Source organism: Acinonyx jubatus, chromosome A1 (genome assembly GCF_027475565.1).
Source record: "Acinonyx jubatus isolate Ajub_Pintada_27869175 chromosome A1, VMU_Ajub_asm_v1.0, whole genome shotgun sequence".
In the NCBI taxonomy this organism is placed as follows: Eukaryota; Metazoa; Chordata; class Mammalia; order Carnivora; family Felidae; genus Acinonyx; species Acinonyx jubatus.
The window spans coordinates 8219528-8231822 of NC_069380.1; the positions used below are offsets into that span (position 1 = coordinate 8219528).

Here is a 12295-nt window from a genome sequence, read left to right on the forward strand (position 1 = left end):
ACTGCTTTACAGGGAGAACGACACCATTTCATTTTTATGCTGGGAAACGTTTATTCCTCTGCGCTTGAACCACAGGGAGTAGCTCTCCGATCTCCGTTGCCTTTTTAAACCTTCTAGGTGCACTGCTTAGGAAGGCCAAGAGCATTTCAGGCAGGACTGGGACAATCTTTGAGGAGCCCGTGTATTTGTTAAGTCAGGATGTTATCCGTCAAGTTCTCCAGAACCCCTCGAACAGTGTTAGGCACAGACACAAACCTGAGTCTAGAAGGAAACGCCTGCCTTTTTTCTACAGCCATTTCCAGGGATCAACTTTGGGTTCCTCGTGCATCAGGAATCCCACCGCCCTCCCAAGCTTTTCCCCTCCGCTAACCCCAAATTCCTCCTGCTGCCTAGAATGGGAAGCTGCCCCCTCTTCCGTCCTAAGAGAAATCCAGCAGATCCCGCTCCTCGAAGCCGCCCCCTCCACTCCCCAGTCTTACTCCTTCCTGCCCCGGGGGGCGGGGCCCGGGGGTCGCAGGGTCGCCCGCCGAGCGCGGCGGCGCGGAAGGGCCGCCTCCCCCCGGGCCCGCACGGAGCTGCAGCGGGACGGCGCGCGCACCGAGGCCCCGCGGCCGGCAGAGGGCGCTGCGGCTCCCCGGCGGCGCGGCTGCGGTCTGCGGGGCGCCGGGCCGGGAGGAGGCGCCCGGGCCCCGGCGTGCGTGTCTCGGGGCGGCCGGGAGGGGGTGCGCGCCTCTGCCGCCCCGCGCCGCCCTCCCGCGCGGGCCCGCTCGCCTCCCCGGGGGCTGTCACCGCCGACCGCACCTCGCGAGCGAGGCGCGCGGGTGGCGCGGCGCGCTCCGAGCCTCGGGCTTCGCCGCCGCCCGCCCCGCCGCCCGTCTTTGTCCGGGCGACGCGGCCGGAGGAGCGGCGGCCGAGGCGGGGCGCGCCCGGGCGCGCTGTCGACGGGCCCCGGTGGCCTCGGAGCGGCCGGAGCCGGGAGGGGGGCGGCGGCGGCGGCCTGGGCGGTGCCGGCGCGAGGTGAGTGCGGGGGCGCGGAGCCGGCGCTGCCGGCGGGCGTGGGCGGCCGCCGAGGCGACGGTGCCGGAGAGCGCGCCGCAGGTGCGGGGGCGTCCCTGGCCGCGCCGCCTCCGCCGGCCTCTCCCGGCAAGTTTGTCGGGGTCCCCGCTTCGGGGATCTCCGTGGCCGGTCAGCGGAGTACACGCCCGTCGGTAAATAGAGAACTCGAGCTGGAGGAGGAGGAGGAGGAGGAGGAGGAGGAGGAGGAAGACGCGGAGGAAGCGCGTCCGCACCCGGTCCGGGATGCGAGTCTCGTTGAGGGCAGTGGTGGCTTCTGGGACATCTTCCTTGGCCCTTTCCCACCCAGGTGAGCGAATCCTCTTCCGCGCAGCCCGACGGGGTCGCGCGGGGCTCCGGGAGCCTGGCTTCTGGAACCCGCTCGCAGGCAGGTGCGCGGAGTTGGGGAGTGATTGCAGCCGGCCCCGGGCAGCGCAGTATTTATTTGGCTTTTCTGGTCATCACAGCGCTCGCTGCTTCTTTCCTGCTCGCGTCACCTGCTTGGGCCGCGGTGTTGCAGCTCGTGTGGCACCCTTGCCCGCACCCCCTGTTTCAGGAGGGAGGGTGGGTTAGGGGAGCCGAGTCCTTCCCCCCCACCCCCCGCTTCAGAGAATTTGTTCTATGTCTTCGTCTTAATTTAGTATGAATGTGTTATTTCCTTTGAGCTTTATAATGGCAAAGCAGTGAAGTGGTGCTTTTTTTTTTTGTTTTGTTTTTTGTTTTTTTCTCATTCTGAGCCTCTGCACAGAAGGAATTTCAGGCACACAAGTGATGTTACTACCAATCTATTTTAAATACAAACATGGAAAGAAGAACTCCTGGCCGGGTACCAAAGGCGCCTGTACTCTCCGTTCTAGAAGTGCTTTAAAAAATATTTGCTCATTGGTGAAGTTATAGAAGTGATTGCCAGAGCATCTGAGGAGAAAGGTTGAAGATAAGTCAGAACTAGGTTTTCAGACCAAAACTTTACTTGAAGGGAAGCCTGGTCATAGCTTGAGGTGCCCTTTGAGATAATATAGGGCTCCTTCTTTCAGTTCATCAGGTAGAATTGCAAAACATTAAAAAATAAAATGGGTTTTGTAAAGGCTGTTAAGACAGTTGGTGAAAATATTTTGACTCCTTATTGATAGAAATAAAAAGAAGATCCCACAGATCTCCTTTATGGCTTTCAAACTATGGGATGATTTTATTTGTATAGCTGATGGAAGCTTAGTAATTATGAGCTACCTGTTCTTAAAGATTCCCTCTTAAGAAAACCTCTACTCATATATATGGTTATTTTTTTCAGGTAAGAAGAAGACAGAGGTAGAAAACATCAGAAATTCTGATGTCTGGGGACCCCCTCTTGTGCCTCACCCCAAGTATTCCTTTCTGTTTTCAATTTATAGATCATGGTTTTGGGTGGTGCTGAGGCATTTGTGATGGTCAAAGCTCTCTCGGTGATTCTGACGTGCAGCCCGGGGGGGGGGGTGAGACCCATTGGGTAGCACTGTTTCTTTTAATTTGCCACTTGGTAGCTCAACGTGTGGCTACAGTGGCTTAAGGTAGGTCAAAAAAAAAATAAGTGGTTAAAAATTCGGAGAGAAAAAAATGGCATCGGAAAGAAAAATTATAGCACATGCACTTTTGTCTTGTATCCAGAGATCTTCCTCGGTTATTTTTCTACACCTGCAGAAATCGTTGTTGTTTTTCAGAGACCCGTAATTCCATGTGACATATGTAGAGGAGTCCAAAGTGGGACATTTCTTTGTGCAGAGGTAACCGTGAAGTTGAGTCGTAGTGTCAGGGTATTCCTTATGCGTACGTGAAAAGATAATCAAGTCTTATTAAAGGTCATCTTCGTCTCATTAAAAACTTAAGTTAATATAGAGAAGTAAATTAGGTGCGAGACGCTTTTTATTGTTTTTAAGGTTGGAAATAGGCCTGGCTGCTGAGTCAGTGTTTTTTGTCTGCCTTATGTAATTCCAGATATTCCAGATACTCGGATCTCATGGATGGTTTATGAAGGCTTCTGTAAGAACCACAACTATGCTTTTTGTACTCTGTTAAACTCCCTGTTTGGGCTGTTACGTAATTGACACATTACTGGATTCTTAGAGCCCAAATAGGGGAAGGACGCGCAACCCCAGCCCGGCACATGTACTTTTTATAATGAATTGCTGGGGCCAAATTAGAGGGAACGGAAGGGACGGAGGTTTGTGAGAGAGAGATAAGAACAGCATCTAGAGGACTGAGGTAATAGAATGCTGTTATGCGTAGCGGTTTTCTAGAGATTTTAATGCCGCGGTATAAACCGCTCTAGTCTTTTATTTCTCCCAGCAGAGGCGGGTTTACCGGGAAGCTAATGAATCTTAAGCTTCGGGGCCTCTCATTCGGCTTCTTCCAAGCCCCTGGGAGGGCCACTGGCCGTGTGTTCGCCTGGTCCTACCTAATTTTATATTTGCGTTTGGATTCTTTTTAGACGAGGTGGACACTCTCGCCACCCCCCCACCTCCCTTATGTAAATGTGACACTCTACAAAGTCTCAGTCGGCTCTGGCTCTCAGTGGTGTTTGAACGTTAAGTTAGCTTATAAAAATGCTTTTTCTTATTTTAACATCCACAGTCTTACGAAAAGACAAAACCCGAAATCGGGCCAGTGTTGTAGTTGACCTACTGAAATAGTGCAAGGTGCTGTGACCTCGGGCCATGTGCAGCTCCTGAGATCAGGCGGTTACCTGGAGGACCGACTCTTTGCCTGGTGGCACGAACCAGAACCGGGGCTTTTCTGGCCCCGGGGGTGTGAGTTGGAGGTGGAGAAAAGCTGAGCCGGGGGTGGGGAAGGGAAGAAAGTGGGTTAAAGCCCTTCCACATCTCAGAGGCGGGCTGCCAAGGGAGAAGGAAGAAAAAAAAAATTAACTACTAAGAGATGCTTCATTACTAGAAAGTTAATAGGAACAGATAGCATCAGCTCCATTAGGAGATCTTTTTGTAAACTCCTTAGGATCTGTCTCTAATATGAATTTTAAACAGGGAACAAACTCAGGCCTGGAAAATAATTCTGAGGGAAACCAGTGCATGTCGGGAAGGACTCGCGTGGACTGTTGACTTGTCCCCATTAGCAGCCTGATTGGGCCCATGGCAGGAATGTTTGAAAGGGAGCTGCTGAGAAGAGAGGAGGATTTTCCCTTTTTTTTCTGACACGATTTCTACTTCCTATCTGAGTTTGGGCGCCTTCAGAGCTTAACATCTCAACCCCTTTCCTTCCAACCCTTGTGCCCCATCCATCCAGCACCCCCCCCCCCCCCCCCCCCCACAGACCCTCTCTTTGACCAAACTGTAGCGAGGCTCCTCTGAGGACCCTTCTTGACCTCAGCCTTGTCCTGTAAGAACTGCAGCCTGGGACACACTTCCCCCTGTGCACCCACCCCACCCCCACCCCTCCCACGCACACACTAAGACTCTTCTTGAAAAACTCTGACTTGGCTTCTAGCAGCCTAAGGCCTCCTCTCTGGGATGACCCAGCCCCACCCACCTGGAGTTCCAGTTTGGAAAAGCCCTAGGCTGCCAGAAAGGATTTACCTTTTGTCCTGGCTGACACCTGATGGTGGGGGCCCTGACTTCCCTTTCGTTAAGTATTTATTAGAAAAACTTACAATCGTAATCCTTTCTCTGCCCCTTCGAGATGTAGACGTACATCCTACAACCCAGGAGTGTCTTTCTCAAGACCTGAAAGCCATTCCTTTGACATGTAATCACGAGGGAGGGTAGAGCCTCTGTCTCCCAGTCTGTGTGGGAGCCTAACTCTGACAGGTGCCACTTAGCAGACGCAGATGGCCTAATCGAATTGACGGCAACAGCCACCCTGCCCGCTTCCTTGACTCTGCTTGTTCCCCCTCCTTATTCCCCTGTTCTTCTTTTAAAACACCCAGTCACCCGGATTGCAGGTGAGCTCAGTTCTCTCCTGAAGTCTCTTTCCCCTTTTGCAGTGTATACCGAATACAAGCCGCCTCTAGTGTCCTTAGCGTCCGGCTTTGTTTTGCTTTAACAGCATCCGCCCGAAGCTTGAGACACGTGCTGTTCTCAGCATTAGGTATTCTTACAGAGCAGTGAGCAAAACAGACCAAAACTGTGCCCCTGAGGAACTTACAGTGAGCGTAATAGGGACATTTAAATAGATATGCGGTAGATCAGGTAGGGGTAGTGCTACAGAGAAAAGTAAATCATAGTAGGAATGTAGGGCAAGGAATTGTTGTGTCAAGTAGGGGGGTCAGGGAAGGCCTCTCTGAGGGGGAACATTGAGTGGAGCCCTAAAGGAGATGGAAGAAAGAGCCATCGGGGAGGAGCCATAAGGGGGAGGAGCATTTTGCTCCCTGGGGAACGGCTAGTACAGGGCCCTCAGACCAGAGCTCCACTGGCACATGGCAGGACCATCAGGGAGGCCTGATGGCGATAGCCAGTGCCTCCCCACGATGGCTGTAGCGGTTTCTTGGGCCTCCCCTTGGACTCTGTTCTGCAGCAACCTGAGGCTGTGTCAGGCGAGTGGATGGTGGTGTTTCTCTTGGGACCCTGGGTGGCATGGTGGCTTGGGACCAGTTGCAACCGAGGGCCTTTCAGGGACATGGAATCCAGTCTACACCATTACATGAACTGGGAGTTGGAGGGAGGTTGTGTGTCCTCATTGACGGTTCCCATTGGCTTGTTGCAGGAGGAAGTTGGCACTTGTGCCTAGGTTCCCTGCGGTCCCCTAGGAACAAATAGAACTGAGCTAAATCAGGATGTTGGCAGTGGAAGCCACACTGCTCTTTCTTAGGGAATGTGGAGGTGGAGAGTGAGCTCAGGGAGAGTGAGCTGGAGGGAACCCAGTGACCTGAAGGCACCTGGAGTTAGCTAGGGTTGGAGGAGGGGAAACTGCTTTGGCTGCTGATGTGTAGCTATGTGTAGACAGACAGTCATTAAAGGTAAGTCAGCGGTGTATGTGATTAGGGCAAAGCCAGTATCAATGACAGGTTGATACTGACTTTGGGAACTTTGACTCACCCGCAGCAGTGAAAAGCCAACAGGGTGTATTAGCTTCTATAAAGACTATAGTAAGGGAAATACATTTGTCCAGAAACAGGCTGATTTTGATACCGTGATTTTAAATGCTTTCCAAAAGCACAGTGGAAAAAGCATCGAGTATAGAGCCGTGGATTACAAGAAATGATAATAAAACAGCAGAAGCAAATAATGAGCACTTAATAGGGAAGTTAAATTTCCACACTTCACCAGACTGTTGCTGCAAAGTACTAATCTAAAAAGCTAATGTGAACACTATCTCTGCTCGATGCAGTATAGAAGTAATCTCAAATCATCCAGAATTATCTTTATACTAAGCTGTTTGAAATGACCCACTCAACATAGCTTCTCAAGACAGTCTTTCTCTCCATACAAATAATTGTCTTCTCAGGTTGGAAATGTTGCCACAGACTAAGCCAAACACATTTTTTTGCCCCTAATTCTTCGATTTCCATTAGTTCATTTTCTGGGAATGCCAACCCGAGAACTAAAATCATGTAAAAGAATGATTTTGGGGGACACCTGGGTGGCTCAGTCAGTTAGTTGTCCAGCTCTTGATTTCAGCTCAGGTCACGATCTCACGGGTTTATGGGATTGAGCCCCACACTGGGCTCCCGGCTGGGTTTGGAGCCTCTGTCCCTCTGCTCCTTCTCCATTTGCATACGCTCACTCGCTCTTTGTCTCTCTCTCTCTCTCTCTCTCTCTCTCTCTCTCTCTCCTCAAAAAAATTTTGGTTGGAATTGATATTTGTAAGGCTGATGCATTTTCTGTTAGTGTTGCCTAATATCTTAGGAAATTTGTATGGCAGATAATGCGACACGTTAAATTTAAATTCTGCAGACTCTAACCAGTGTTTCTGTGCAACAGTCTGTATTGTTTTAGTTTAACTGGCGGCTCCTGATGAGCTTTGTACTGAGCGAGCTAATACACCTCTCCTAGAAGACTTGGAAGTTAGCGTATTAGAACTTCGTTGTCCTCTGCTCCTCGGCTTCCCACTAAAAATTTTCTGCTAGATTTTTGGATTATCATTTTGACAACGACCCAAGATATTGTAACGGAATATAAAAGAGCTAATATCTCAGTTTGGAGAACTTTTTTTTTTTTTTTTTTTTAAAGCAGAGATGTGGTCTGAAAATTGTGTTTGTCTAAGGCTGGGACCAGAGAGAGGCTGGTCAGACACTCGTCTCAGGTGTGGAATTTAAAGAGGTATCAAAAACCAAACAACAAAAATAAATGATCTCTTAACGTAATTTAAAAATGAAAATTAGGGGCGCCAGGGTGGCTCAGTCGGTTGGGCGACTGACTTCGGCTCAGGTCATGATCTCACAATTCATGAGTTCGGGCCCCATGTTGGGCTCTGTGCTGACAGCTCGGAGCCTGGAGCCTGCTTCGGATTCTGTGTCTCCCCCCCCTCTGCCCCTCCCCTGCTCATGCTCTGTGTCTCTCTGTCTCTCAATAATAAATAAACATTAAAAAAAAAATAAAAGAAGATTAGTGCAAAAAATTCATGGTGAGCAAAATACCAAATTAAAAAAAAAATCAGTATTGATTTTTTCCTCTGGTGTCAGCCTCCAGGATGAAGCGGCACAGCACTGTCACTGATTGTGTCTTAACTTAAAATTTTGATATTTTATTCATCATGCATTTTTATTAAAAAAAAAAACCCTTATCTTGGAACCACATCTGGAGTGTTAGAGTAAGGACTTTCAGTAAATATTCTCCTGCAAAACAGCACAGAGAACAAAATTTCATGGAGGCAAATATTGGCATAATAAACTATTTTAATACTCTGGGATTAAATCAGAGAGTTGCAACAATTCAAGGAGCATTTATTCAAGAGAAAAGACTGAGTTTCAGAACAGTGAACTCCTAGTACAGAAGCCTTGAAAACTAAATGCTACTGGAGGGGTAAGAACAAGTTCTGAGCTCTTCAAAAATCCCCACTCTCGGAAAATTGTCACTATATGACCTGTCTGGCAAATGTTGAAAAGCTCTATCCTCAGAGCTTGTTTTTTTTTTTTTTTTAAAGTTTATTTTGAGAGAGAAAGGGAGGGAGAGAGCACGTTAGCAGGGGAGGGGCAGAGAAAGAGAGAGCAAGAAAATCCCAAGCATTCTCTGTGCTGTCAGCACAGAGCCTGATGCAGGGCTCGATCCCACAAACTGTGAGATCATGACCTGAGCCAAAATCAAGAGTCAGATACTTCACCGACTGAGCCCCCCAGGTACCTCAGAGCTTGTTTATATTTCACCTGATTCAGAACTCATTTTGTGTGAACAGCTTTAGGGCATTTTTTAAAGACACTCAGCAGCACTTAACATTGCAGGTGCCTGAGGTGGCTACACCTGTTGAGGTTGACAAGAAAGAGGTTGACCAAAAAAACCTTAAAAAGAATAATTGGGATAGGAGGTATCTGTGGGATTTGAAACGCTTTGACATATGTTTTAGAATCTAGAAGGCCCCTGCGCATGTGAAAATTTATACATTTGCCGAGGACTTGTGAAGGCCCTGATCTGTTACCCTGGGTGACACTGAGGCTCTCTATACAAGCAGGAAGAAAAGGCTAAGGGAGAGTTGTAAACTGCCTATCAGAGCATAGAAAGAATGTGACTACATACACACAATTCCTCAATGAAGGCTGAGAGACATATTAGTTCAACGCATTTAAAGAAATTTTTGGTTTAGAAACAATGCTTATTTATTTTGAGAGAGAGAGAGGGAGGGAGTGGGGGAGGGGCAGAGAGGGAGGAGGAGAGAGAGAATTCCAAGTAGGCCCCACGCTGTCTGCACAGAGCCTGATGTGGGGCTCTAACTCACGAATGATGTGTGATCATGATCTGAGCTGAAATTAAGAGTCAGAGGTTTAACTGACTGAGCCACCCAGGTGCCCCAGGGAATTTCTGTTTTATCATTAGTTGGCCAGTAAAGGCAACTAAACAAAGACTTAAGCAGCTACATATGATAAAACAGACTTTATAGAATTAGTCCTGGAAATGGATATACAGCATTAGTATCAACAAAAACAACAGGCAGCAACAACAATAAACCTTTGATGGAGAGTGAAATCTGAGTTTATTGAAAATCCAGTTTTCAACACACACAAAGAAAGAAGGGACAGGGAAAATCCAAAAGTGTCCCTGAGAGTCCAGATATTGGACTTAGTAGACAAACATTTTATTTTTTATTTTTTCAATATATGAAGTTTATTGTCAAATTGGTTTCCATACAACACCCAGTGCTCATCCCAAAAGGTGCCCTCCTCAATACCCATCACCCACCCTCCTCCCCCTCCCCCCCAACACCCACCCCCCCCCCCCCCCCGCCATCAACCCTCAGTTTGTTCTCAGTTTTTAAGAGTCTCTTATGCTTTGGCTCTCTCCCACTCTAACCTCCTTTTTTTTTTTTTTTCCCTTCCCCTCCCCCATGGGTTTCTGTTAAGTTTCTCAGGATCCATATAAGAGTGAAAACATATGGTATCTGTCTTTCTTTGTATGGCTTATTTCACTTAGCATAACACTCTCCAGTTCCATCCATGTTGCTACAAAGGGCCATATTTCATTCTTTCTCATTGCCACGTAGTACTCCATTGTGTATATAAACCATAATTTCTTTATCCATTCATCAGTTGATGGGCATTTAGGCTCTTTCCATAATTTGGCTATTGTTGAGAGTGCTGTTATAAACATTGGGGTACAGGTGCCCCTATGCATCAGTACTCCTGTATCCCTTGGGTAAATTCCTAGCAGTGCTATTGCTGGGTCATAGGGTAGGTCTATTTTTAATTTTGTGAGGAACCTCCACACTGTTTTCCAGAGTGGCTGCACCAATTTGCATTCCCACCAACAGTGCAAGAGGGTTCCTGTTTCCTCTCCGGCATCTATAGTCTCCTGATTTGTTCATTTTGGCCACTCTGACTGGCGTGAGGTGATATCTGAGTGTGGTTTTGATTTAGACAAACATTTTAAATCAGTGATTATAAATGGGTTCAAAGAGTGAAAGGAATTCACATTTAAAGAATTAAAGTATGAAAATTATGTCTTACCTAATAGAGAATATCAGTGAAGAGAGAGAGATAATAAAGAACAAAATAGAAATTCTGGAGTTGTAAAGCACAATGAAATGAAAAAAATGACTAGATGGGGTCAACAACAGATTTAAATTTGCAGAACTAAGAATTAGTGGACTTGGAAGTCAATTGAAATTACACAGGCTCCCCCCCCCCCCCATAATGGAAGTCCCAGAAGCAGGAGAGAGAAAGAGACAGAAAGAATATTTGAAGAAACAGTAGCCTAAAACTTGACAAATTTCATTTAAAATATCAACCTGAATACCCAGGAATGTTAGTACATTCCAAGTAGGATAAACATAGAGATGTACACTTACACAGTCAAGCTATCAAAAGCCAAAAAAAATAAAAAATACCAAGAGAGAAGTGAATCATGGTGTTAAAGGGATCCTCAATAAGATTAACAGCTAGCTTTTCATCTGAAATCGTGGATGCCAGAAGTAGTAAGATGACACATTTAAAGTGCTGAAAGAAAGAACAATCAAGAATTCTATATGCAGCAAAACTGTCCTTCAAAATAAAAAAAATTAAGACATCTCAGAGAAACCAGTTTGTCACTAGCAGATGTATCCTACAAAAAAAGGGAATCTTTCTAGTTGTAACAAAAAGAAACTAGACAGTAATTCAAATCCATAGGAGAAAAAAAGAGTATCAGTAAAGACAACTCCATAGGTAAATGTAAAAGATGGTGTCACCCACTAAGAAAATAACTAAAAAATATGTAATAAAAGAAACAAGGGAATTAAAATGGGATACTAAAGTAACAAAAAATAAGGCAGTAATGGAGGAATAGAGGAACAAAAAAGGCCTAAGATATATAGAAAACAATAAAATGGCAGATTTAAATTTTACCAGTAATTATGTTAAATGTAAATGGACTAAACACTCCCATGAAAAAGCAGAGATGGGCAGAATGAATTAAATAAGCATGGCCTAACTATATTCTCTCTACAACAGACCCACGTTATATTTAAACACAAAAAGTTCAAAAGTAAAAGAATATAATAAGATGTACTGTGTGGGGTGCCTGGGTGGCTTGGTCAGTTAAGCGTCCAACTTCGGCTCAGGTCATGATCTTGAGATTCATGACTTTGAGCCGCATGTTGGTCTCCATGCTGACAGTGTGGAGCCTGCTTGGGATTCCCTCTCTGCCCTTCTGCTACTTGCATGCACACACTCTCTCTCAAGAAACAAATAAACTGAAAAGATACACCATGCAAAAAGTAACCAAAAGAGAGCTGGAGTGGCTGTCCTAATACTGGAGAAATTGACTTTAAGAAAAATATTATTACAAGGGTAAATAGAGTCATTATATATTGATAGGTCAATTTATCAGGAAGACATTATAATTACAAACATGTGCAAATAACATCAGATCCCAAAATACATGAAGCAAAAACGAACAGAATTGAAGGGAGAAATACAAAGTTCAGCAATAACCACTGGAGATTTTAATATCCCACTTTGAATAATGGATTGAAACTGGGCAGAAGTTCAATAAGGAAGTAGATTTGAACATTATAAATAAACTAGAACAGACATCCAAAGAACACTACATTTAACTATAGCAGAATACACATGGTTCTTAATCGCATACAGAAATTCTTCAGAATAGACTGTATTAGGCCATAGAACATATATTAGGCCACACAACAAGTTTTGATGAATTTAAAATTATTGAAATCCTACAAAGTGCTTTCTGATCACAGTGGAATGGTATAAGAAATCAATAGTAGAAGGAAATTCAGAAATTCACATAAATGTGGAAATTAACACACTCCTAAATAGCTACTGGGTCAAGGAAGAAATAATAAGGGAAATTAGAACATATTTTGAGGTGAATGAAAACAGAAACATAACATACTAAAACCTAAGGGATGCCACTAAATCAGTGTTTAGAGGGAAATTTATAGCTGTTAATGCCTATACTTCTAAAAGAAGACAGTCAACAAAATGAAAAGACAACATTTGGAATGGGAAAAAAATCTTTACAAACCATATATCTGAGAAGGGATTAATATGTAAAATATATAAAGGACTCATGTAACTCAACATAAAAAGCAAATAATCCAATTTTAAAAATAGGTGAAGGACCTGAATAAACATTTTTCCAAAGAAGATATATGCATGGCCAACAGACAC

General features: G+C 45.6%; 1 protein-coding gene across 2 annotated transcripts in view; it reads left to right on the forward strand.

Annotated features, from left to right (window-relative positions):
• The first annotated feature begins 1028 nt into the window (after positions 1–1028).
• MTUS2 (microtubule associated scaffold protein 2) overlaps positions 1029–12295 on the forward strand; it is a 563429-nt gene continuing 552162 nt past the window's right edge. For both annotated transcript variants that reach the window (XM_027064621.2, XM_053212281.1), the window contains exon 1: positions 1029–1363. The gene's annotated coding sequence lies outside the window, so the exon portion shown is untranslated. The remainder of the gene's footprint in view (positions 1364–12295) is intronic.